The sequence below is a fragment of the Carcharodon carcharias genome, chromosome 4 (genome assembly GCF_017639515.1).
Source record: "Carcharodon carcharias isolate sCarCar2 chromosome 4, sCarCar2.pri, whole genome shotgun sequence".
In the NCBI taxonomy this organism is placed as follows: Eukaryota; Metazoa; Chordata; class Chondrichthyes; order Lamniformes; family Lamnidae; genus Carcharodon; species Carcharodon carcharias.
The window spans coordinates 41,389,381-41,413,144 of NC_054470.1; the positions used below are offsets into that span (position 1 = coordinate 41,389,381).

Sequence of the window (23,764 nt, forward strand, 5' to 3'; positions counted from 1 at the left end):
TGTTCGAGCAAAAGATCATCATCTTGAAACATTATCGTTGTTTCTGCCTCCACAGACGCTACCTGATCTGCTGAGTATTTCTAGTATTTTCTGTTTTTACTCCAGATTTCCAATATCTGCAATATTTTACTTTTGTATTAGAGATGTAGGACAAATGGGGTAGCTATTTCAAAGAGCCAAAACAGGCATGGCAAGCAGAATGGCCCCCCTCTGGGCTGTATGATTCTATTAAATTCATTTTTTCAAGCCTACATTTGTAGTACATAGTTACAATTCTAATAAGGGCAAAATGGATAAAAACTAACAAGTGGCTTGTTTATATTACAGAATCTATTCTGTGCTGCTGTTTTGTAATATTCTGGGCTTGGGGTGCCATGGAATCTTCCCTGTTCATTTGAATGGTGGAATCCACAGCATCAGAACAATAGTCATACAAATAGTCACTTGGCAGTACAGAAGTTGAGCATCATGGTAATGCCTTAAATAATCAGAGTTGACCTGTCTGTTTTGAATTTAAACCAAAGCTTGGCAGTTAACTGTTCCCTGGTGCATTCTCTACTACAGTGCCTCTACCAATCAGAGTCCTCTTGCCAATGAATTAGCACCCTCTTCTCATGTAGTATAAATTGCTGTTCTCTTTAGGTTTGGTATTCTTGTGAATCTGTCTTGATGAGTGCAAAATGAAAAGCTTCGGCAACATTTTTCTTTTTTCGGCCACAGTCATACATGCAGAAGCTTGCACATATGCAGAAGTTTGAAGGTTACTATTGTCCACTTAATTTTGACCACTTGGTTTTCCTTAATGGCTTCACACATCATTGACTTGTACGGCGAGTCTGAATATTCAGTTAGAAACTGTGGTCTCTGCTTCCAAAAGCAGTGTTTACATTTTCTATGGCAGGGTCTTGGGGTGGTCGAAGGGGCTGCTTCTTCAAGCACTAGTGACAGTACTTCTTTTGTTGATTCTTTTTTCAGTGTACAGTTTTGGTCTCCTTTAAGAAAGGATATAATTTAATTAGAAGCAGTTCAGTGAAGGTTCACTTGACTGATTCCTGGGATGAAGGGGTTGTCTTATGAGGAAAGGTTGGGCAGGTTGGGTTTTCTATCCATTGGATTTTAGAAGAATGAGACATTCTTGAAACATGGAAGATTCTGAGGGGACTTGGCAGGGTGATGGTGAAAGGATGTTTTCCCTTATGAGAGAGACTAGAACTAGGGACGCAGTTTAAAAATAAGCGATCTAGCATTTAAGAAAGAGATTAAGGGAATTTTTTTCTCTCAGACGATCATTAGTCTGTGGAATTTTCTTCCCCACAGTTGGCCCTGAATACTTTTAAGGCTGAGTTAGATAGATTCTTGATCCACAAGGAAGCCAAAGAGTATAGAGGTATACAGGAGAGTAGAGTTGAGGCCACAATCAGATCAGCCATGATCTTATCAAATTGGTGGAGCAGGCTCAAGGTGCCGAATGCCTACTCCTGCCTCCTGATCCTAATTTTTATGTTTGTATGTCTCAGTACTTCTGGTTGCAGGTGGAGGTTGCGGTATGAGCTAAATGTAGCATAAGTGCTGGTGGGTCCATCAAACTCAGTGAAATAGAGAGAACTTGAGAATGAATCAAGATGGTATTTCAGAATGTTCAGAACAAAGTGAAGAGAATATCAACCACAAGTTGCTATGAATAATGACAAGAACAGGCCCAAGTAAAAGTCTAAGACAAAATATAGTTGAAAATGAAAGAAAACAATGAAGGCAATAGATTCCAGAAAATGGGGGTAATGGATCACAAAAATATTAACAGTCCAGAGAGTGAGAAAATCTATAAATGGTGCAAATATTTTTGTTCAATAATAAATTATTCATTAAAAATAATTCAATTTCAGAACAGATGTGCATTGAAGATCAGCAAAGAAAAAAGGAGTTATGATAATAGAAAAAGGATATATTAAAATTAAAAAGTTGCAGAACATAAAAAATAAAAAAAGGGTTGCATTTGTGATGTCTGACAGATATAACAGAGTAAAAATAATTCAGATATTGCCAAATAAAATAAGTCACGAATCCCGGATTCATAACCTGTACAAGGAAAGGTTGGCATGAGAGCACTGGTGCATATTGCTAATGCAGTTATGTAACCAGAGCTGGCATAATAACCTTTGTGTTACGAATGCAAATCCAGTACCAGTAAATATAATAGTTGTACCAGTAATGGTTCTGTCTCAACATCAAACAGTGTTGTGAAATACTGACAAACAGATACAAACAGACATCCAGTACCTGTAAATGTATGCCGAATCAATACAAAACTGCTCAATCTACCCCTGCTTGGTGGCAGTCTTGGGCAAAACGTGTTATCCACTGGATTCTCTCCTTTCAAACCTATATAGAAGCAAATTTCCAATTGGTATCTTAAGTTTATCATGCAGGTCAGGTCCACATAGCAAGCATGGAATGATTAATGAAACTGGAGTAATGATGGATGTCAACACTTTTTTTCATCATACACTTACTTTACAAGATACCACATCTCTTAGAGTGGCTTTAATGACTTACTTAGAATGTTTAGAATAAAGAAAATATTAGTTTGCATATACTGTAATTATACTGCACAGCTATTCTGATTAAACTACATAAAGATGCATTGAAACTAATTATGTCAAGGCTAGTGATACTATATTCATGCTGCAGTCCAAAGTATTAAAGAGGCATTGGATTTTACAGAGTCTCGTGTAGTGATGTGATTTGTATAAAAGTAATTATTTTTTTTCAAAATATATGTATTTCTGATGCACAATGGCATGAGGCCCTTCCAGTGATCTTCCTTCTCAAAGTGGACACTTCCATCTTTAAGATCCGAGAAGATGTTCCCATAATTATCTGCTATAATGTGAATCAACACATCATGCCAATCTGAATTTACATGCTATTGTAAACATATTTCAGTCTGAAGGTCAGAGCAGTCCGCAACTACAAAAAATTAGACTACACATAAAAAGATATTCTCATTAAGATATTTTAGATCCTTAGGTAGTACGGAAGGTATCTTATGATCATCTGCAACTTATACTACATACCAGATTGCAGGATAAGGTGGGGTAGGTCAGCAAATCTGACTGTTTACCTGCTACCCAAACAATTGCAATTTGCCCCAAATACAAAGCCTAGACCAGGTGTTTATCTCTCTAATCCATACCAATAATACTTAGTATCTCCATCAGTTTGGTCCAATTTATTCTATCAAAGGCTTCCTTAAAATCTACAAAGTGAATGATTTTGCTCTAAACTCCTTTCACATAGAACTCTCATTATCCCTACTGCCTTTCTTATTTTACATCCTCTTGAAAGTCAAATAGATCTTTGCCAGGTTATTGTTCCACTTTTGCTCTTAATCTTCTTGTAAGCAATCTGAGTATAATCTTTGCCACAAGTGGAACAAATTGATGGTATGGAACTCGTCACATCTGCAAGCATTTGTCTTTGCCCTCCACCACCACAAGCCAACCCCAGCACCAGAGGTATTGTGATTATTTTCATGAAATCATCATTCCCCTTTCAAGTAAACAAATTAACAAGGTCATTTCTTGCCTCCTCTACCATGTTTTAAATTAATCCTGCTAGAATCTCATCAACATCTGCCACCTTTCCATTCTTGAGCTAACTTACTGCAATCCACACTTCACACTCAATAAGAGTCCAAACAAGCAGTTTCCACTTGCTCCTCTTTTCCTATTTCAAGGGCAACTGACTTTTCTCCTTTGGCATTACTTGCCATTTCTTTCTCACTTCAACTGGATCCATCAATAGTCATCCATTTTTATTTTTGATTAATTTAACTCTGATACCTTGTCTATTTGAACCATACATTCTCCTCAACAACTCAAAACAAATCAGCTCTGCCTCTCTTACCCAGCTCTTCATATAGCACCAGATCTCTTTAGTCTCATCGGTCTCTTCCTTGAACTTGTTGTTCAATCTCCTATTTTTCTCCTCTTATCAGTGTTCAAATGTTTCCATTAACTATTACTTTGTTGCTTGTTTTGCCTTCACCGGACCCATGTTCCTCTGATCACATTTTTCAGTCTGCACTCATCGTCTATTTTTTTCTGATCTGCAACTCACCTTTGCCTTTTAGTTCTTCCATCTCTCCCTCGCCTCCCCTAGATGTTTACAATTAGGACCTTCAACCCACTGGTGGAAGGAATTTTTCTAACTGCCAACAAACATAAGTGAAAAACTAGTCAGCTTCAATATGCAACTGGTGTCTTTTTGAACACTGAATTAACATAAAATGGAGACGTCCTGCACTTCTCTATCACTCCATAACTCTGAACAATTTGGGGTAGTCTGTTTCTCTTAATCTATTTTTCTTTATAGTAATATATTTTTTGTAGTTTATAAAAAATTAAAACAATACCTTTCTTATGCAACTTTGACAAAAGTGAACTAACTATCCCTCCTCATCCTTCTCATAAGATAGTAGGAAATAGGAGCAGGAGTAGACCCATTGAGCCTGCTCTGCTATTCAACAAGATCATGGCTGATCCAATTGTGGCCTTAACTCCACTTTTCTCCCTGCCCACCATAACCCTTGACACCCTTGTAGTTCAAAAATCTACCTAACTCAGCCTCGAATATATTCAATGCCCCAGCTTCCACTGCTCTCTGTGGAAGAGAATTCTAAAGACGAACAACCCTCCAAGAGAAGGAATTGCTCATCATCTCTGTTCCAAATGGGAGGCTCCTGATTTTTAAACTGTGCCCCCAAGTTCTAGGCTTCCCCACAAGAGAAATCATCTCCTAGGCATCTCCTCTGTCAAGCTTCCTCAGAATCTTATGTTTCAATAAAGTCACCTCTCATTCTTCTAAACTCCAAAATGTATGAGTCCAACCTGCACAACCTTTCTTCATAAGATAGGCGCTTCATCCCAGGAATCAGCCCAGTGTACCTTCTCTGAACTGCTTCTCATCCTGGCTGCAGTTTTTGACATGGCTGACCACAGCATCATCCTCCAACATCTCTCCACTGTCATCCAGCTGGGTGGGACTGTTTTTTTTTTGGTTCCCTTATCTATAACGAGAGTGGAGGTCTTCTAGCACAGTAGGTAGAGCCCTGCATCTGATGCAGAAGTTCTGGGTTCAAGTCCCACTCTGGAACTTTTGGCGATGACATAGTTAAACGGGTTGATAGCCTGTTAGTCCTTCCAACACCTCCCCACTATTTCCAGAAAGGGAAACAAGTGTGTATGAAGATATAAAACAAACAAATAATAGCCAGAGTATCACTTGCAACAGCTCCTCTTCCCACTGCCACACCATTAACCCTGGTGTGCCCAAAGGACCTATCCTTGGGCCCTCCTATTTCTTATCTACATGCTGCTCCTCAGGGGCATTATCCAAAAACATAACATTAGTCTTCACATGTATGCTGACGATACTCTATCACCACCTCTCTTGATTCCTCCACCATTGCTAAATTAGCAGACTCCTTATTTGATATCTAGTGCTGGATGTGCAAAAATTTCCTCTGATTTAATATTAGGAAGAGTGAAGCCATTGTTTTCAGTTTCCACTTCAAATTCTGCTCTCTTGCTACCGACTCCATCCCTCTCCCGGGCAACAGTCTGAGACTAAACCAGTCTGTTTGCAATCTTGATGTCATATTTGACCCTGAAATGAGCTTCCGACCACATAATCACGCCATCATTAAGATTGCCTATTTCCACCTCCGTAACATCACCTGACTTTGCCCGTGCCTCAGCCCATCTGATGCTGAAATTCTGATTCATGCCTTTCTTCACTCTAGACTTGACAATTCTAATGAACTCCTGGCTGGCTTCCCTCTACCTCCAAAACTCTGCTGCCCATGTCCTAACTTTCACCAAGTCCCATTCACTTATCACCCCTGTGCTTGCTAAATTATATTGGATCCAGACTAAACAATGTCTTGATTTTGAAATTTTTATCTTTGTTTCAAATCCCTCCATGGCCTCATCCCTCCCTAGCTCTTTAGCCGTAGAACTTCACGATGTCTGTGCTCAAGTATTTCCGGACCTTTGAATATTCCCAATTTTAATTGTTCTACCACTGGTGGCTGTGCCTTTAGCTGGCTCAGCCTAAGCTCTGGAATTCCCCTTATACACCTTTCTGCCACTTACTTCACTTTCCTCCTTTAGGACACTCCTTAAAACCTACTGTTTTTATCAAGCTTTTGGTCTTCTGAACTTATACCTCCTTATGTGGCATATTTTGCTTGACAATGCTCCTGTGAAGCACCTTGGCATGTTTTATAAGGTTGAAGGTTCAATGCAAATACAGGTTGTTGCTGTTGTAAAATAAAGAACATACATTTTACTTTAAAAAAGCTTTAAACATTTGTCCTCTTATTTTTCCAAGTTATTTGACGTAAACATTTCTAGGCGACCAGATTGTGCAATCTCAAACTCACATACTCTCACTGCAAAGTAGTAAATATTATGTGTGACATAGGAAAATGCAAACCCATTTTTAACATTTAGAATACCTTTCAGTGTGTCTGTTACAGGTATAATTTGGAATTGTCGGTACCCATCATGAATTTCAGTGAAACATGTGTTCCAAATACAGAATTCAATATATTAGCCCAGATTTTGCTGTCCAAATAGCAGTGAGGCTAATGGCGCTAACTATTATTTATATGAGCATGGTACAGTAAGTTCATGCAGGGGCAGATACACAATTAAATTCATATATCCTAAAATTTCTGTCCAAGTTGCACCACTCTGTTAGCTTTGTGAAAATGGCATCCTGCTCTCTACCATGTCACTGAAAAGCATTGAATGGCACAAAGTTGATGCATTAGAAATATGAATAATACTCGCTACAGAAAGTTAAGTCTTGTTTGTTCCAATCTATACCCTTTTGACCTCATGATTTGTGTTACCTTCTGCCAATTAACCACTCTGGCATTGAAAATGAACAATTACAAGTGCAGAATCTCATTCCTTCAGATTTTAATTGTAGATTTTTAAACTGCCTAATTGAAAATCAATATTAATACTGTTCATTTCTGTCTCTTTGGGCAGAATTTTCTGTAACCGCTGGCATTGGGCACACTTGGTGGCGTGTGCATAAAATATGGCAAGAAGGCCAAAAATCGGTTTCATGACATCACGACAGTTTGAAATTGTCCCGTCTGCCCGTCAATGGTGGGCCGTGTTTCCTGCTGTCGAACGTTGGCAACCTCACTGTAATACATCTACAAATTATTATAAGCCCAGGTCGCCGATTCATCCTGACGCTGGATCATCCACCCACATTGGCGGGAAAGCAGACTGGTGCGGAATACGTCTTGACAAGTGTGACATGCAGAAGTTGGGGCTTACACTTATGACCTTGCTCACATCACAGACCTCCGAGGAGCAGAAGATGCTGGAGCCCAACAGCAACGGGATCCTGCAGGAATGTCCATGGCATGCTGGGTGGATTCTCATGGACATGGCTCTGCCGCAAAGCAGCTCACAGAAGGTGGAAAGTCACTGCTGAGGGACTGCTCACAATGGATGATCGTCGAGGGGATGGGAGAGGAAGATCTAGAATCAACTGGGAGAGGAAGGTGTGTCAGTGGGGAGGGGTGTATGGGGAGGTTGGGAGAGGGGAAAGAAGGTATCAAGGGGTGGAAGTTGTGGGTGGGGAATGAAGGTGTCCGGGGGTAAGGTTGTGGGGGGAGAAGTGGTATGGGGGCGGTGGGGGTAACGGGGGAGAAGAAGGTGCAGGGCATGTAAGGGAAGTAGTTCGGAGGGAGGGAAGGAGTTCCAAGAGGGAAAGGAGTTCCAAGGGGGGGAAGGAGTTCCAAGGGGGGTAAGGAGTCCAGAGGGGGTGGTTGTCCAGGTGAACGTGCAAGGGAGGGCTCTGGTGAATCCATGACTGCCTCCTGGGGAGTGAACTGAGGGTGGGCGTATTAGAAGGGAATGGTGAGAATGACTGAGGGTAGAGTGAGGCGGTAGGGTGTGAGGGTGAGGGTGAGACAGTATTGGTAAAAGGGGCAGTGAGGGTGGTTGGTGGGGGCTTGGAGGCAAACATGGACCCTGGGGGTGGGAAGGAGGGGGTTGGGGAGGCCAATGTGGATGGGGGTGGGACTTTCAGGAAGGAAGGGAACGTGCACGTTCACCTGGACATCCCCAAAGGAAAAGGGTTGTGGCTGGTAGGTCACAGTGAGGAGGTGGAAAGTGATGCCGGGGGATCGACAATGATGGGGGAAAAGAAATGGGTGACTGGGGGAGGGGAAAGGACAGGGGGCGGCCTGAAGAAAAATGTTAGATGCACCATACTTGCTAAATCGAAAGTGAAGCGAGAGTCATGGTGGACGAGAACAATTGCTGCACGGGAGTGTGATCAGTGGAGATGCAGATCAGCCCAGATGGACAGCTGAAAGCGAACCTCAGCAGGCAGCATCGCAATGCTCAGGACATTGAGATGAGTGTGATGCGGAAGGATCTGTGTGTGTGGGAGAGTGCTTGCTCGAGGCGCTGAAAGTCCCTGCCACATACACACTTCTCCCTCCAGAATCACTTGTGGTCCAGCTGCGTGCAGTTGACCTGCTGGTGGGGGGAGGAGGAGGCAGTGGGAGGACTCGCAAAGCCTGTCAATGAAGCTGAAAGATACCATTGCACATTATTCAGTGAAAGTGAATACATTTTCAGATTGTAAAGTGCAACCAACTGTGATCAGAATTTTTTTAACTTGAACGCCGTAGACTTTGAGATGCTGCCCTGACATCCGAAGCAGGGATGGAGATAGCCTGTGCAATGGCTGGCCCTGTTGCCTCTGATGACTTTGGCGTGGGTCCTCTGGAGAGCTGAGGCGTTGGGGGACTCGGCTTGCTTTGGCTATCATCGTGGGCCAGCTGCTCCCTCTGCGGTGACAGAGGACAAAGTTGAGGGGGTCACAGGCTCGGGAGGAGAGAACACCTCTGAGGTTCTTGAGTGGATGATCCAGAAGTGTCCAGCTGTCACTCCTCCTCCCTTTGGGTGCCTGGGGGCACCGGCCTGAATCCTTCAGGGGATGGAGCACCTGGGAGGATGTCAAGGTGACCTGTTTTTCCCTTGCATTGTCACTGCAGGAACTCACCCATGGCTACTGCTATGGAGAGCAGATCTACGGGCATCTCCGCGTTCTGCTGGATAAGGGTCTCCATGGCATCCACCATCCCTCCCAAGGAGACCTCCATACATGTACATATGGGCACGACTTCATCAGAGAGCAGACGGATGCACTCCTCAACTCGTGTCACTCTGATGAGGGTTTCCAACAGCTCTGCATGATGTTCCTTGTCTTCTGCTGACTCTCCACAATGAGTTGGGAGGCTTGTCATCTGACTCGGACCTCACAGATGCCTCTTCCTCAGCAGCCCTCCAAATGCCAGGGATCTCAGCTGAACCTGCCTCCTCCTGCTGTGGGCACATGTTCGTGCAGTGACTACTGGATTGTGAACCCGAGCCTGCTCTAGATCTAGGTCCCACTGAGGTGTGTGTCTCTGTGCTGGTGGAGGGTGAGGGTGAGCACCCTGTGATGGGACTTCCAGGCTGCTTATTTCCAGCTCTTCAATGGAAAAGGAGGAGGCTGGACGTGAGGACATGGATGGAGCTGAGGGACTGGCTGGCTGAGGTTGTCAGTTGCTTGGCAGAGCTCCCTGTGAACCAAAGTAGAGATAATTAATGCATGGTTGCAGAGCCAAAAGCAAGAGAGAGAGCACTCACATTTGCATTGAGAGAGGGATGATGTGGTGCAGGATCCTCACCAAGGTGTTCACCACCGACCTCATTGTCGCTGCAGGCACTGTCCATGTCCTCACCAGTCAGCACTAAGGCATGCTCTTCAAAGTGAATGAAGGGCCTAATGTGGGCCACTCTGTCCCTGGGCTGGTGTTGTGAGCCAGCTTTTCCTGCATGAAAATAGATAGAGGACACTGTAAAGAATGCTTGTGCAGTGAGTGCAGTGGATGGGATGAGGACACGAGCTCGAGAGGATATGAGCCTGAGAAAGATGTGAGGGTGTGTGTGAGAGCTAGTGGTGCTGTCCCTTGAGGTGTGAGATCGCTGTGGATGTGTGATGGGTTTGTGAGTGTGTGAGTTGAGAGTGATGAGAAGATTGACTTACCCTGGTGGACCGGATGAGACCATTCATGCTGTTGTGGCACTGGGTGGCTGTCCTCTTTTGCAGGATGTTGGCACTGACCACCAATGCCACCGCCTCCCATGCCTGATTGGTGACCTTGCTGGTCTTTGCCCAGAGGGGAGGGTAGAGTACATCACGGCGGGCCTCCTGTGCATCCAAAAGGCACTTGAGGGACATGTCATTAAACCGGGGGTCTGCAGTGTTCTTGCCTTTCAGGGCCAATGTCTTCAGTACAGCAGTCCTGGCCCTGAAGCACTAAGAGGTGTGCACACGGCTGCGTGTCATGAAGCAGTGAGGTGATGGCGTGATGGCTGAGTGACAGCCCGCCCGTCCACCATCGGCGTGTTTCCTGGAAATGCATAATTAATGAGGCAGCATTGGGACGACACGGCGTGAAAAGCCGCCATTGTGGCCAGTAGGTAAAACGTCCTTTTTCCCACCCACTGCTGCACTTAGTGCAAATCTGGGACGATTCCACTCTTTGCCTCTTCTAATCTAATCTTCCTTTCCTCTCTCAATTTCTCTTTCTAGGCTGGTTTTTCATTGAATTCATTGAATGAATAGGATATTCTGAAAGCAATGAAACCAATTTCCATTTCTGGATACTCAATTTTAGCACCAAGGGGAAAAATGTGAGTTACAATGTATCGCTAAGTTGTGTGCCTGTGCAGCTGTGAAAGGTACCACACAGGCCTTGTTTTGTGATAAATACTGCAAGTATGTGGCAGCACAGGCAAGTGTAAAGGGCCCATGCACTGAGAAAAGCGCGCCGCGCACATTTTAAAGTGCTCACTGATTACAAAAGAAACACACAGTTATACAGTAGATCTTGCTCTAATCAGTTGAATAATATAATTTGTCCTAAACTTCAGAAGGCTTCCTAGTATCATGCCCAGTAAAAGCATGCCATATTCATAACTTTAAAAACATAAACTGCACCCAGTGTGGAATCTTCTGGAACTGACTTTTTCTTTTAATAACGGGTTGTACAAGATGGCCACTGAAAGTCATCTGACTTGGTCTGTGGATTCAAAAACTGTCACACTGTCTCGAAAGGACAAAAGAACACATTCCAGGTTACTGGTGTCACTACCCATACCTGAGACCATCCAAAATGGTATTTCCTGACTTGAATAGGTCATTCAGAAACTAAGACAGTGATTGTATGAAACCCTCTAGGGTGAATGTCTGCAAAGAATAATCCAGGTCAAGGCTAATCAATGCAAGCCAATGCAACCATATCTGAAAGAAAGCTGTGAGAAACCACATGGTATGGTAGCCATATAGGTTTCCCCATTTATTCTTTAAATGCTGTCTGCAAAAACTTAACAACTGCAGAAACAGCAGAAAGGGCAGCAACATCAGGAACGGGGGACAGTAACATTGTGAGGTCCCCAAGCCTGTTCTTTTCAAATCCACCAAAGCAGAAAACTGACCTCCTGGTAAAAAGACTACCAGCAACTAACTTTGTGACCTCAGAAAGTCTATTTCTTTGAGAGGATCCTGCAATGATTCCTGTATTCTATTTCAGCTATTGAATTCACCTAATTACACTTCAGGAATGTAAACCTCTTCTTCATCGGGCTTGCAATGTAATTTTTCAAAGACGAGCCAATCACATGAATTATGAACCATTCTTTGGTTTTCTAACTTTTAAATCACTATTCTCTTTAACCGTGTTTTTCTCACATGTGTGTGTTTGCATGCATGTGCTTGCATGAGAGTGGGTGAGTAACGTAGTGTTAGATTTTCCAGTTGAACGCATGAGTAAATAATCCTCTTTATTTAAATCCACAAAAAACTTGTTGCTAGATATTCAAATTTTCTACACACTCAGGGGTTATGAAACACAGACAGTAAGGGAAGGGAATATGCTGTCCCTGTCTGTAACACTACAAAAATGTTAAGACTGTATGTCCACTTTTTTAATAAAAACCACTTGTGGCCTGTCTAAATGGGCGGAAAAAATGCTGCTTGGGGAGCATGTTTCAGATTTTGATCCAGTGATGAAGAAGGAACGATGATACGTTTCGAAATCAGGATAGGGTGTGAGTTGGAAGGGAACAAAAGGTGATGGTGTTCCCATGCACTTGCTGTCTTTGTCCTTCAAGATGGTAGAGGTCACAGGTTTGGGAAGTGCTGTTGAAGGTGCACTGGCATGTTGCTGTAGTTCATACTGGTGCCAAGGTGCCCTGGCTGTGGAGGGAGTGAATGTTTAATGTGGTGCATACCAAATTAGGGGACTGCTTTGTTCCTGGATAGTGTTGAGCTTGAGTGTTTTTGGAATGCACTCATCCAGGCAAATGGACAGTATTCCATCACACCCCTGAGTTATGCTTTCTAAATGTGGAAGGGCTTCAAGCAGTCAGGATTGAATCAGTTACTGCAAGATACCCAGCCTCTTATAGCCACAATGTCCACTTACTGGGACCAAATAGTGAGCATCAGTCAAGAAGCTGGACAATCAGATACGTTTTTGGTGAAGAGAGGAGCACGACAAAGCTGTGTACCATCGCCAAAATTATTCAATCTGTTCATAGAACAAATATTCAGAGTCAAATGGACTTCCAAGGGTGAAAATTGGAGGCAAGAACATAATAAACTTGCGTAATGCTGATGACACAGAGCAATTTACAGAATCAGGAAAGGCTCTACAAAATATTATAGATCAAGTAAAATCGAGAAGTTTAGAATATAGATTATGAACACCGTAAACACAAGAACAATGGTAGTCAGATGGAATACATTAGAAGAAACTAGAGTGAAGATTGAAGTGGATGGTGTCACACTGGAATAAGTAGATCAGCTTGCCTCCTTGCATATCTCAGAAACCTGGACAATAAATAGAAGGATATAGAGGCCTTTGAAATGTTGCTGCTAAGACGTATGCTTAAAATTCCATATACAGATCATAAACAAATAAACAGGTGCATAAAATTGCAAAAGCAAAAAGAACTCTAAAATGTAACATCCAGAAAAGAAAATATCAGTATTTCAGCCATTTGATTAGAGCTGAAAAGCTGCTGAGATCTCTGCTAGAGGGTAAAGTGGAAGGCAGCAGAAAGAGGGGTTGACCTAGGCGTAGTTGGATGACATGTCACAGAGCGGTTTCAGGCGAGCTATAGTGAATTTATGAAGATGGCACAAGACAGACGAGTGTTACACACCAGGACAGCAAATATCCTGGTAGCAGTAGCTACAATCAGAGAGCGAAGTCCGGTTAAGGTTCTGTTCAATGATGATCCCCAGGGTGTTAATGGTGGGGAATTCAATAATGGCAATGTCATATAGAAATGTCAACACCAACAACAACAACAACTTTATTTATTTATATGTATGCACCTTAAATATAATAAAAAAAGTCTCAAGGCACTTCACCCCAGAGTCACATAGGGGGATGTTAGAGCAGATGCCAAAAGCTTGGTCAAACTGGTAAGTTTAGCAGCATCTCAAAGGGAAAAAGAGAGAAAGAGAGGCAGAGAGGTATATGGAGGGAATTCCAGAGCTTCAGGCCTTGGCAGCTGAAGACATAGCCACAAATGGTGGACCAATTACAATTGGGATGCTCAAGAGGCCAGAATTTAATTAGCGCAGGTTGTGGGCTGGAGAAGATTACAGGGGCAGTGAGGGGCAAGGTAATGGAGGGATTTGAAAACAAGGATAAGAATTTTAAAATTGAAGCACTGCTTGACCTGGAGTCAATATATATCAATGAGATCACTGATGATGGGTGGATCGGACTTGGGGCAGGCAGCAGAGTTTGGATAAGCTCAAGTTTATGGAGGACAGAATGTGGGAGGCCGGCCAACAGTGCGTTGGAATTGTCAAGTCTAGGGATAACATAGATGAGGGTTTCACCAACAGATGAGCTGAGGCATGGGTGGAATCAGGAGGTGTTATGGAGATGGAAACAAACAGTCTAAGTGTCAAGAGGGGAATGCAGGGGAAGAGCTAGATTCTTTCTTGTTGGAGATTATCATTGCTTGGCACTCGTGTGGCACAAATGTTACTTGCCACTTATCATCCAAGCCTGAGTTTACCAGGTCTTGCTTCATGTGGGCATGGAGTGCTTCATTATGAATGGAATTGGATATTCTGTAATTACCAATGAACATCCTCACTTCTGACCTTATGGTGGATGGAAGATCATTGATGAAGCAGCTGAAGATGTTTGGGCCTGGGACATTGCCCTAAGGAACTCTTGTACCAATGTCCTGGATTGAGATGATTGACCTCCAACAACCACGACCATCTTCCTTTTTGCTCGGTATGGCTCCAGCCAGTGGAGTGTTTCCCCCTGATTCCCATTGACTTCAATATTATTAGAGTTCCTTGATGACACACTTGATTAAATTTTGCCTTGATACCATGGGCAATCGCTCTCACCTCACCTCAGGAATTCAAGTTTTGTATGTGTTTGGACCAAGGCGGTAATGAAGTCTGGAGCCAAGCCCTGGTGGAGCCCAACATCAGCATCAGTGAGCAGGTTATTGATTGGTAAGTCCCACTTGTTGGTACTGTCCATGGCACCCTTAATTACTTTTGCTGATGATTAGGAGTGGATTGATGGAGCGGTAATTGGCTGGGCTGGATTTGTCCTACCTTTTGGGAATAGGACTTACTGGGGAAATTTCCCACATTGTTGGGTAGATTGACAGTGTTGTAGCTACACTGGAACAGCTTAGCTAGTTCTGGAGCACAAGTCTTCTGCAATATTACAGCTGATTCTTGATACACTGTAATTTCTCTAGTCTATTATTTAGAAACACCAGTTGTCCAAAATGTTTCTTAGACCCAAGCATTCCCTCTGTATCACTGGGGGAGCAGAAACATGAGATATATAGTATTTGGCTACATAAAAAAAATAATTACTGCTTTATTATGTTTTATCACTGTTTTATCTTTCAGGTAAATAGTAATATCTATGGTGTTTTCCAGTTCACACACTCGTGGTTTGACATTCTAACATCATTCTATAATCCAGAAAATTCGGAAATCCAGAAATGACTTGGTCCCAAGCATTCTGGAATGGAGATTTACAGTGCATCACATATCAAATAGCTGAAGACTGACTTCTGGATGCTGAGGACCTCAGAAGGAGGCTAATGGTTCACCCATTCAGTGTTCTGGCCGAAAATGGTTGCAAATGCTTCAGGCATGTCTTTTACACTCACGTTCTGGGCTCTGCCATTAAAGTTGGAGATGTTCATGAAGCCTCCTCCTCCTTCAGTTGTGTTTAAATGTGCATCATCATTCATGACTGGTTGTCGCAGGACAGAAGAGCATTGATTTGATCTGTTGGTTGTGGGATTGCTTAGCTCTCTCTATAGCTTGCTGCTTTCACTGTTTAGTATGCATGTAGTCCTATGATATAGCTGCACCAAGTTGGCACCTCATTTTTAGGTATGCCTGGTGCTGCTCCTGGCATGCTCATTAACACTGTTCATTGAGCCAGGTTAGATGCTCTGGCTCAATGATACAGTGAGGAAAATGTCAGGACCTGAGATTACAGATTGCGGTGTGGTACAATTTTGCTGCTGTTGATGGCGCACAGTGCCTCATGACTGTCCAGTTTTGCTTGCTAGATCTGTTTTGAATCTATCCCATTTAGCCTAATGGAAGTGCCACACCACATGATGGAGGATGCCTCAGTGTGGAGGTGGAACTTTTTGTACTGTCATGGACAAATGTATCGACAATAGATGGATTGGTGAGGACATGGTGAACTGGGTTTTACTATCCTATTGGTTCTGTCACTAACAGCCACAAGCCCAGCCTTACAGCTACGTCCTTCAGGACTCAGCCAGATTGCTCAGTAATTCTGCTATCAAGTGATGAAAACCACAGACCGCCCACCTAAAGTACATTCTGTGCACTAGCTGCCGTCAGTGCTTCTTCAAAGTAGTGTTCCATATGGTGGACTATTGATTCATTGGCTATGGGAGGCAGTTATTAGCAGGAGATTTCCCTGCCCATGGTTGACCTTATGCCAGCAAACTTTAGGGTGTGTCCAATGTTGAGGACTCCCAAGGACACTCCCTCAGGACTGTATACAGCTGTGCAGCCACGACTATTCTACTGGAGGGACAAGGCATACCCAGGGTTGATGATCGAGGAGTCTAAGATGTTGATTTTAAAGGTGTGATTCTGTGAGTATGACCCCAGATGTTAGGGAGGAGGACTTTGCAGGGCTCATTAGGTGTGCCTTTGTTATGCCACAATTTGGTCCCTAGGTTGAATCTAGGTGGTCCATCTGGTTTTATTATTATACTTTGTTGTCACATTTTGGTACAACTGAGTGGCTTTCTAGGACATTTTAGAGAGCATTTCGAAGTCAGCACATAGCTGTGGGTCTGGAATCACATATAGGACAGGCTGGGCAAGAACAGTAGATTTCCTTTTCTAAAAGTCATTAGCAAATCAGATGCATTTTTGTGACAATCTGGTAATTCCACAGTCAGTATTTCTGATACTAACCTTTTATTCCAAATTTAATTAATTAAATGAATTTAAATTCCACAGCTGCCATGGTGAGTTTTGAACTCAGTCCAAGCCTCTGGATTACAAGCCCAGTAACAGTAACACTATGCCCAAATACCCTGTTTTTAATTGTGTGTTAAGTATTAATTACAAAGAAAATAACCTCTGTAGCACTGAGGATTTCCTTTACAAGTGTGCAGTCTTATTTCTTCAGATTTTAATTGTTGGGAAGTTTTTTAAAAAATAGATTTTTTTTTTTGCTTTATTTCCCTCCCTCTCAATCCAATCTTTTTTCTCTATCTCTCTATTTTGCTTTCTGTACCTGATTTGACAATGAACTCGCTAGTCTAACTTACACTTTGTAGTTCTGACCCTGTATTATCAATTAACAATTCTTCTACTGGATCAGTTGAGGAGATACACAGCTACTTGCCCTGTTCACACCAGACCCAGATGCCCTGTGGATGGCACTGGGCTGTTTAGGTTTACCACTTGCAGCAACTTAATGTGCAATAGTTCATGGAGTCCGATTAAACTAAGTTTAATGAATGGCAAGTGCCATTTGTTTACAGGTTTCTGTAAATTCTGGCTTATTGCCCATCCAATGACTTATTGTCCTGTAACTATCCAGAACTTTGGAAAAGGGTAGTTGGACTGCTAGTGGCCTCTATCTTTGCCTGCCAGTTGGTGAAACTGCCCCATGCTAAAAAAATGAATGATTTCCACAAAAGGTGAGTAGAATTCTGAAAGTACAAATAAAAGTAAAATACTGCCAAGCTGGACATCAGAAATAAAAACAGAATGTGCTGGAAAATTTCAGCAGGTCTAGCAGCATCTGTGGAGAGAGAAACAGAGTTGACGTTTTAAGTCCAATATGAAGCTTCTTCAGAACTTACTGTTTTTCTCTCTCCACAGACGCTGCCAGACCTACTGAGCTTTTCTAGCGCTTTCTGTTTTTATTTCTGAATGAACAAACCTAGCTTAAAAATTTGTGTTAAAGTTCACATTATGAACTGTGTTGTTTCAAATTCTAGAAATATAATGGAATTATTTAAAAAAAAAACTGGTAACCACAATTTTGTGAAAGAAAAACTGGAGTATTTTATGAATGACATGGAGAGCAGGTCATATGAAACAATAATATGCAACATCCTATACTTTGAAAATGAGCTTGCAAATTATAATTAACATTTTCAAAAGGATGTTTACTATATAGAATATTGCAAATCCACCATCAAATAAACATCAAATTATCAGTTTCACCCATCCAACTTGAATCAGGTGGCCCTCATATTTTTAATGTAATTGTATTGCTGTTTTATTTACAATCATTGTTGATGACTGTCCCTGTATTTCACCATTCTACATTTGCTGCTCTCTTCTGGAGTGATGGTTCATAAATTTACTTTTTTATGCTTCACACATACCCCCCCAACCCAAAATAATACCATGCGTATAAGATGCTTGACTGAAATGATAGCTAAAAAAATGCTGTCAAATAAGACTTGAATAATTGATGATGGAATATTTGGTATTTAATAATTATATATTCGGGCATTTCCAGCACAACCTGTCACAAAATAAATCAATGTTACAAGAAAACTCTGACTAAAACATCTAGATCCTGCCAATAGAAAGCACCATGTTTACTCTGTAGTCAGCTTTGACCGTAAATTTGCTATATGCAGTTGCTATAAAGAACTTCCTGTACATGTGGTTGCTAACCAAGGTAGAATTCCTGTAAACAAAATACAAATTCCCCAACTAACGAATGGGGACATGCTAGAGAGCACAACACCACAGAGTTAAAATGAAACAAAGTGGTGAACAGAAAGCAAAACTGTAAGCAAAGTATCCTGTTCTGAGGCCTATTTCAATGCTGCTCTGAAATAGTTACAAGGAAATGCACAAAGGTAATTCCATGATATCTCTCCACTTGATTTTTCCAATCTCTCTGTTGGAAGACACCTGGCCTTGGCCTGATGTTTTATAACAGTACTATGGCTGAAATCAGGAACTCAAGTGGTTTACTGTTATGCTATTTGTATTCACCTGGAAGTTTCCTACCAGCTGAAGAAAATCTGAGTGTTTTTTTATTCATTCACAAGATGTGGGTATGTGGGTTTCGTTGGCTGGGCGAGCATTTATTGCCCATCCTTAGTTGCCCTGGAGAAAGTGATATGAGCTGCCTTCTTGAACTGCTGCAGTCCATGTTGTGTAGGTGCACCCACAGTGCTGTTAGGAGGGGTGTTCCAGGATTTTGACCAGCGACAGTGAAGAAGCAGCGATATATTTCCAAGTCAGGATGATGAGTGACTTCGAGGGGAACTTCCAGGTGGTAGTGTTCCCATGTCTGCTGTCCTTGTCTTTCTAGATCGTCTATTACAAACAGCCAGAGGAACATGGTGTTCAATCAGCTAATCATTGTGACATATCGCCTAAGTACCTGGCATTGCACCAGCACTGAAATTCACATATGATGTTGTTCAATTGTGTGGTAGGCAGAACACCTTTGGACTGGTGGCAGTATCCTGTTAGTGGAAAATGTCATGTGCGTCGCCACTGCATAGTAGCAGCATGAAATAGCTCGCTTAACCTGTTGTCCAAATTTTTGAAGCACTTTTCCTTTTGAAAGTAGTTTGAGATAGACTAAGCACTTTTCAGGTCCAAAAGTGGCAGCTTTTAGTCCATTTATGAGGTTGTGTATTACACTGTGAATAATGATCTGATCAGGATAACCACCAATCTTATAGCATATGCAGCTATCCAAATCCCAATTATTGGCCAGTAAAGGTAGGCTTGAGCAACGCCATGTAAGAATTTCAGTGCCAGAGTGACGCCAGGTACATAGGCCATATGCTCCAATGATTAGCTGATCAAAATAAACAGCATGTTCCTCTGGTTGTTTGACCTAGGCAGTACAGGCTGTACTCAACCAGCTAGTGCTTGCAAAACCGAAAACTAAACAACCACTGTTAGGTGTGATTCTGCAATTGGGAAGCACTTGCTGAACAATCCTGAGTGTGCCGACAGCTGCACTAACAACCTGTTTAGGCTAATTAGTCGAGCTCGTAATGTGGTTAATTTATGCTTGCCGCAGCGACATACAGTCATATGCGGGGACCTGTTCTTTGCAAGCAAAGGAATATATTCAAACCTTGCGCCTTTTCTGAGTTACCTGGAAACATATAGTGCTTATAATGTTTGTTGCTTTCTCTATGGTAATGCCTCAGCCAATCAGAGTTGATTTGTCAACCAATCAGCAACCCCCTTTTTTCCTGTAGTAGAAATTGCTACAGCTTTAGAGATTGCATTTGCCTAACCAAATTCAAAGGCCTAGAAATTAAATAAAAATATGCGAGCACACATAGGTCCAATGTCCAGTCAATATTGGGCCCAAAGTCTCATTTCCGTCAGAGTGACATGCTGCAGACATCCACTTGCAGCATGCTGATGAAGACATTTCAATTTGGGCAGCTGCATTGCCATCAATGGCACTCAGTTAGGTCTTGAAAGGGAGGTGGGCAGTATTGATAGGGAGGAGGCCAAGTGAAGGGAAGGAGCAGTCACAAGGGATGACTGGGAGAGGAGAGGAGGCATGTAATCAGAAGGGGACAGGGGCAACAGGGAGATGAGGGAGCAACGGGGAGGGACAAATATCTGCTGGGGTGAGGCAGGGGCATTGACTAAGAGTGGGAAGGAGACAGAAACTGGGAAGGAAGGAACAAATTGGGAGGGGTCGGCTAGTGACAGCAGCAGCCCTGATTGGAAGATGGCATCAGAACAATCATTCCTGCTCCTTCTGGCCACAGATTCACACAGTACTTTTTCCCCAACTTATCTTTTGGTGGCAGCCTGCAGCAATCTCTTTAAGATTCACTTGTTAGACCACTTGCAGGTATGTTTCTCATGCATCCAGCAGTTTTGCATTGGCTTTGTGCAGGGCAGCCCAATCAATCAGGCATTATGTATTCTATTTGCTAAAAGCTTTTTTTTACACAGTGCACAAATATCATAATGGAGCTCTGGAGGTGAGAGACTACTGTATCCAATGCTGCTGTATGTCTGTTTAATAGTTTAATGTTAAATTCCCTCTCTTCCCACAGGAAATTGTCTCACCTACATTTTGGCACCTTCCTCTTGTGGCATGAGCAAGGTCAGAAACTCACTGCCTGGGTTTCCTGTCTGGATACGGACTGAGGAAGGAACGGGCCTGGTTCACCTCATGCCCAACAAATTTATCTGAAAGGAGGCCACATCCAGACTTCCAGGGCCCATCTCATCAACATTAAGAGAGTGAAGTCCTGGAACAACTTTGTGGGTGGGGGCTCAGGAGACATTTCAAAGTCTGCAGCTGAATCTTAATGTTCCTCGTGTTTCTGCAGGCAAGTTTTGTTCAATCCTAATCTGAAACAATAAGGAGCAGGAAACATTCAAAGGTTTTCAAATATTAGCCAGGAATGTTAGATGTGGTTCAGGAGAAATATGTTAAAAGACCTCACAGAAGTATAGTGCAAAATACCTGGTAGGAAGTAACAACACATTAACTCAGACAACGACACCCACAGAAGATGGTTTTACGTCAGACAGTAGCTTAGAGACCTCTAAGGATAAGTGAAAGTAATCACATTATTCCACAATGTATGACAGCAGAGTGATATATTGCATTCTTTCAGGCCCTCAATGGATTTGCCAATCATACCTACCAGGCATGTCCATTTTGTTAAAAGCACCTTTGAAATGTTCAACAGCCAATTACCACACTGCCTTTCGTCACAACCTTCTAGAGAAGGTGCATCTTATTTTTCTTCTTTATTAATGTAGTTGATGACGCATTTCTATGTAATCACTTTACTCCATTGGCAGAGCCAATTAGTGCCCCAAAAATGAACGATTACATTTATGTCAAATCAAAGAGTGGTTACAGCACAGGAGGAGGCCATTTAGCCTGTCATCTCTGCGCTGGCTCTCTGCAAGAGCAATTCGCCTAGTCCCACTCCATTACCTTTCTCTCGTAGCCCTGCAAAGTTTTTATTTTCAGATAATTATCCAATTCTTGTTTGAAAGCCATGATTACTTCCACCACTTTCAGGCAGTACATTCCAGATCCTAGCCATTTATGATGTAAAAAAATATTTTCCTTAATTTCAGCATTGATTCATTCGCTATTTACTTTAAATCTGTGCCCACTGGTTCTTGATTCTTTCACCAATGGGAACAGTTTTTCCCCATCTACTCTGTTCACATCCCTCATGATTTTGAATACCTCTTTCAAATATTGTTTCAACCTTCTCTTGTCCAAGAAAGCAGCCCCTTCTTCTTCAATCTATCCACATAACTAAAGTTCCTCATCACTCGAACCATTCTCGTGAATCTTTTCTGCATCCTCTCTACTGCCTTCACTTCCTTCCTAAAGGGTGGTGTCTGCCACGACCAGGTAAAAGGCATTTCCTTAAAGTAGTCTAAGAATGTGTGCATGCATGTGGTGTGGTGTGTGTGCGTGTGTCTGAATTTGTGACTGATTTAATTTAAAAAATAACCCAGCAGACAAGCTTTAGTTTTAAACAAGATAAAGGTTAGTTTATTACAAAAAACTACTGGTGAAGGTTGCTTGATAAAAGTGATAATGTTATTAGCTAAAATACAAATACAAAGATTAAAATGTATGTAAAGAAAGGGATATTAAAGATGACATTTCAAGTCTGTCTCCGTGAGATATTGTTGTGGGCCCTTTGCTTGAATTCCTTCTTTCCAAGTGAAGGGGCTAAAACTTGAGGTTCATTTTAACATAAGCATAAGAAATAGGAGCAGGAATAGGCCATTCGGCCCCTCAAGCCTGCCCTGCCATTCAATAAGATCATGGCTGATCTGCCCCAGGCCTCAACCCGTCTTTCGTGCCAGCTCCTCATAGCCCTCAACTCTCCGATATTTCAAAAATCTATCTACCCCCTCTTTAAATCCTTTCAGTGATCTAGCCTCCACAATTCTCTGGGGTAGAGAATTCCAGACTTTCACTATCCTCTGAGAGGAAATTGCTTTGCATCTCAGTTTTAAATGGTGTCCCCTTATTCTGTAACGGTGTCTCCTAGTTCAAGTTTCCCCCACTAGTGGAAACATCTTCTCAACATCTACCCTGTCAAGCCCCCTTAGAATCTTATACATTTCAATAATATCACCCCTTATTCTTCTAAACTCTAATGAATAAAGGCCTAACACGTTTAGCCGTTCTTGATAAGTCAACTCGTTAATCCCAGGAATCAGCCTAGTGAATCTCCTTTGAACTGCCTCCAATGCTAGTATATCCTTTCTTAAATACGGGGACCAAAACTGTGCTCCAGGTGCGGCCTGACTGACACCCTGTACAGTTGTAAAAAGACTTCCCTATTTTTAAATTCCAACCCCCTAGCAATATAGGCCAAAATTCCATTTACCTTCTTAATTACTTGCTGCACCTGCATGCTAACTTTTTGCGTTTCATGCACAAGAACACCTAGATCCCTCTGTGCTGAACTTTTTTTGGAGTCTCTCTCCATTTAAATAATAGTCTGCCTTTTGATTCTTCCTACCAAAGTGCATGACCGCACACTTTCCTACATTAAACATCATCTGCCAAGTTTCTGCCCACTCACTCAACCTATCTATATCCCCTCACAGTTTAGCAGCTGTGTTGACTTCTGCAGTTGAAGAGTTGGAGTTTGCCTTTTCAGGTAGACTCAACAAGCAGAACAAGTCCTGGGAGTGAGTGAAGGCTCCTGTTTTCACTTTCACGGTATTACAGGTGGTACCTCTTGATAGCCTGATTTAGTACAGCAGTCCGATAGATCGATTCCTTGGTCTCTCCCTATTGAGCAGATTCTGTTTCATGGTGTCTTTCTCATGATATTCAAGATGGTTCTCTCTTTAAGCAGCTTCCAGCCTTTACTTGTAGTGTGAAACCCAAAGATAGCTGCTCCCAAACTAATGAATCATGCTCCCATATGAGGTATTGGCCATTCACATAGCCTTTCTCCCACTTGGGGTTCTTTTTTAGCTTTTCATTTAGGGCCTTATCAGTTAATTCTCTTTGTTCTGAAAGAAGACCAGCAGGCCGAAGGGTCTCATTTACACGTGTGGAATACTTATTGAAAAATGT

The 23,764-nt window shown here is 42.4% G+C and overlaps 1 protein-coding gene across 3 annotated transcripts in view; it reads right to left on the reverse strand.

Moving 5' to 3' along the window:
* The window catches only part of LOC121277051 (guanine nucleotide-binding protein G(I)/G(S)/G(O) subunit gamma-7), a 294,950-nt gene that overhangs the window by 148,641 nt on the left and 122,545 nt on the right, over positions 1-23,764 (reverse strand). For 2 of the 3 annotated variants that reach the window (XM_041185969.1, XM_041185970.1), the window contains one exon: positions 2,278-2,379. The exons of the other annotated variant lie outside the window; for it this stretch is intronic. The gene's annotated coding sequence lies outside the window, so the exon portion shown is untranslated. The remainder of the gene's footprint in view (positions 1-2,277; positions 2,380-23,764) is intronic. 3 annotated transcript variants of the gene reach the window in all.